Source organism: Mastomys coucha, unplaced genomic scaffold, assembly GCF_008632895.1.
Source record: "Mastomys coucha isolate ucsf_1 unplaced genomic scaffold, UCSF_Mcou_1 pScaffold15, whole genome shotgun sequence".
Classification (NCBI taxonomy): Eukaryota; Metazoa; Chordata; class Mammalia; order Rodentia; family Muridae; genus Mastomys; species Mastomys coucha.
Window position 1 is genome coordinate 73,590,431 of NW_022196897.1, and position 4,328 is coordinate 73,594,758.

The following is a 4,328-nucleotide window of genomic DNA, read 5'->3' on the forward strand; positions in this document are numbered from 1 at the left end:
GGCTGGTGAGATGGCTCAGCAGGTAAGAGCACCAACTGCTCTTCCAAAGGATCCTGAGTTCAAATCCCAGCAAAGACATGGTGGCTCACAACCACCCATAATGAGATCTGATGCCCTCTTCTGGTGCTTCTGAAGACAGCTACAGTGTAGTTACATATAATAATAAATAAATCTTTGGGCCGGAGCGAGCAGGGACTGAGCAAGCGGTGTCGACCAAAGCAAGTGGGGTTGACCTGAGAGAGCAGAGGTCCTAAAAGTCAATTTCCAAGAACCAGATAAAGTCGCACAACAATCTGTACAGCTACAGTGTGTATCATGTACATAAAAAAAAAAAAAGAAAATAGTGTACTTGGTATTGACTTTGGAGATATTGAATTGCTTAAACTGCTAAAAATTAGTTTTTTCTTCTAAAAATCATGTTTATGCTTTATGACTTCATTTTTAAAAATATTCTTTTTGTGATATTTGAAAGACAACTAAAATATTTAAATATATAAAGATATGGGACTTTTATAATTTGTTAAATATTTTATTATGTTTTTATTACAATGAGAGTGAAATTTTAATGAAAATAACAATTCTGATTGTGGAAACTATAATGAGTTTAGAAATTATAATGGACAACAGTGATCAAATTATAGAGCCATAAATGGGGCACAATTATGATAAGAGAAGCTTAAGAAGTCCCTAAGATGAGAGCTATCAATCTGATGATGGGGATAATGGAGATGAAAACAAAAGACTTTCATTTTAAAAATGCAGCTATTGATTAATGCAATATGAATTCAACTAAATATACATTCCTGAGGGTTCTTTTAAAATGTGTTGTAGTTTTGTCCTTTTTCTTTTTCTTTTCCTTCCATCAAGTATATTGCCCTGTAAATTACAGTAATAATACTTTTTAACTTTTTTAAAAAAATTTAATGAACATAGTTTTAAAGATTTACAACATTAAAAATTGTAAGGCATCCCATGTTGCTGACACAAAAAGCAGGTAGAGTACAGACATAGAAGAATAATTTGGCTCAGAATGAAGTTAGGCAGATCATATGTCCTGTAATGTTCTGATTCTCAATATTATTATTTGTAGAAATTCCTCAACCTTGGTTTTCATTCAAAGCCAAGCTAGAGAAAAGTTAATTTGAACTGTTATGTCTAGACTACTAAAGAAACTTGGAAGAAGGGTGATTGGCCATCCTGTATCTGCTTAGGAGCAAATTTTTTTCTTTGACATCCAATGTCAAAGGTTTCAGCTCTTGAACTGAGCTATGGTCCTGATCAATCAGTCTTGGGGTACACTTTCAATGAACCAGAGTTTAACTGAGACCAGAGTCTGAGTGGTTTGTGTAGCAATTCCTGAACACCAACACAAATAAACAAACAAACAAACAAATAAAAACTGAAACTTATCACTGCATATTATGACTGGCAAGAAATAGATTTCATATTTGAGAGAATATATATGCTGTGGTTGTTTTCTGTTTTTTTTTTTTTCATTCTTTTAGAAATTTTAGGAAGTTCTGATCTGTGATACCTATAGCCTATATGTAACATAAGAAAACCAAATAAAGTACTGTGACTTGCACTACTGACTGAAACTTTTAAGCATGGAACACACAGAGATCAGGGCAGAGGACAAGCCCTCCATAGTGACACAATTCATCCATTGGGGATTTTCTGATCTTCCCAACCCCCAGGAGCTTAGTTTGGAAAGCTCTCTAGGATTTACTTAATTATCATAATTGGAATCACCTTCACTACTGTCATTATGAAAATTGATCCTGCACTACAGAAGCCCATGTATATTTTTATGTCAACCTATTCTTGTCTGGAAATCTGTTTTATACCAGTCACCCTTCCCAGGATGCAGTGCAAGATTGGTAGTCAAACTAGAAGTATATGCAAGCTAACTTGTGCCATACAAAACTGCTTCTTATTTCTAAAGGGGACAATTGAATGTTTCCTTCTGGTTGTGATGTCCTATAAGTATTATGTTGTAATTTGTAACCCTCTACCCTATCCCTTCATCATGAACCCAATAAAGTACATATAGTTTTCAGCAGGCTCCTGGCTCAGTAGCATGCCATTCTAGTTTGGGCAAACATATCAGATTTTCTCTCTACATTTCTGCAATTCTAACCAAATCCACCCCTTCTTCTTTGACATCCCCACCCCCCATTCTCAAGTTGGCCTCTGGAGATACTTCTCTTAATGAGCTGTCTGTCTACTTATCATGATCCTCCTTGTGGCAGGCAATTGTATGCTGATACGTGCTTCGTATAACAAAATCATTACCGTCATCCTGATGTTGCCAAGAGTCACATGACAGGCAAAAGCCTTCTTAATAATATTCTCTAAATTGAGTGTATTGTTTTTGGGTTTTTAGGTCAGCCACTATTACTTATTTGAGGCCAAAGTCCACCAATTCTCCAGGAACTGAAAAATTGCTTTCTCTGCTCTACACCATTGTGATCTGCATGTTCAACTCTTAATATAATGGTTTAGTAGGAGTGACTGCTGCACTGAGAATTGTTCCATCAGAAATAATGGCATACTTGTGAGTATTATTATCTAAAGTTCTTTCTTTAACTACCTGTAACACAGGGAGACTCTTATCCTGGGTGTCACAGAGTGCTAGTTTCTTTTTTCTTTTTTTTTTTTTTTTTTTTTTTTTTTTTTTTTTCTGTTTCTAGAATTTTTTTTTAACTTTTATTGCATTGTGATGAGAAAAGTTACATGATTTCAATTTATCTGAATTTTTTAACATTTAAAAACATATTTTAAGTAAATAGAATTAAATCACATTCTTGTCTCCCTTTTGTACCCCAACTCCTCCCAGAGACCCCCTCTTCAACACCTACAATATCTTTTTTTTGTCATATTCCTTAAAATTTATAAAATATTATAACAATAAAAATGAGTACTATAAAAGTTGTTTGATATAAAACAACAATCAATTTAACAATGTTATGTAGGTACTTGTCTACAGCAATACTGAAAATACATACGTTTTCTCAGTATAAATTTCAAATAACTCCAAACATATTAACTGTATATTTCAAAATAATACATCGCTACTAGTATTTTTTAAATGAGCATTAGTATATAAAGTCTTTTTGCTTGTTTGTTTTGTATTTAGTACAGTTTAAAGTCTTGGCTCTTTCTGTGGTACAAGCACAAAATAAGGACAATTTTTAGACATTGGATTTCATTGTAATGAAGCTGTACTTCAATGACCCTCAAATCACCGAAGGATTTTTACCTCATCATAGCTAAGCTGAGAGTTGACAGTTCTGCTGTGCCAAGGAATGAATTGTAGGCATGATTTTTGGATACAGACTTCCTGCTATGGTCAAAATTATTTGACTTGAGTGAGTGACTTTATTCTCAGGCCACAGAGAATAGGTTACATTCATTTAAGAAATGGTGTGTATTAAGATAGTCTATCCATAAACTCATTCACCAACTGTTTCAATGAACAGTGGTTCTGCTTGGAGGATGGCACAGACATTAGGTGTGGGTAAGAATCTGGTTCATTGGCTGTGATAATTTGGAAAAGAATTCATCTCAGAGAAAGAGTAATTTGTAAAGTCCTCTTCTTCAAACTTGATACAAGAGTTACATATGTCAAGCAAAGCATTCAGTCTCACTTTGTTGTTCTCTTTCCTACAAGCCACCTCCCAAGTTAATTGTCTATGTCTCCCTTGGGTATATAAATACTTTTGAAATATATAAGCTGTTCTGAAAACCATAGTATAGTGTAAAAACATGAAATAAACAATACTACTAATAGAGAGGCTGAGAAAGGAGAAGCAAGATTTCAAGACCCTTATGTTGTACATAGCCAGACACTGTCACAAACAAGCTGAAAGTACATATAGATTGTAAAATATGGACCTATTTCACCAATTACCAAATTAGAGAGCCCATTAGATGACAATCAACAAATTTCTAATTCCTCATATTATTGGATTTCAATTGCTTAGGATATTTTGGTAATATTAATTTTCATATTAAGATATTAAGAAAAGGTAATTGTCACTTCCTGATGTTTTTGTTGTAAAATGTGGAATTGGGTTTGTGTGGATTTGTTGAAAAATGACTTTCTTGCTTCTTCTAAGGTATAGTTTTGCTCCTTATGTTGATGTTTTCCATCGATTATCCTTTGTAGGGCTGGATTTGTGGAACAATATTGTGTAAATTTTGTTTTGTCATAGAATATCTTGTTTTCTCCATCTTTGGTAATTGAGAGTTTGCTGAGTATAGTAGCCTGTGCTGGCATTTGTGTTCTTGTAGGGTCTGTATGACATCTGCCCAGGATCTTCTAG

General features: G+C 34.0%; 1 pseudogene; it reads left to right on the forward strand.

The window, feature by feature from the left end:
* Positions 1–1,607: 1,607 nt before the first annotated feature.
* On the forward strand, positions 1,608–2,570 carry LOC116092133 (annotated as a pseudogene).
* Positions 2,571–4,328: the final 1,758 nt, after the last annotated feature.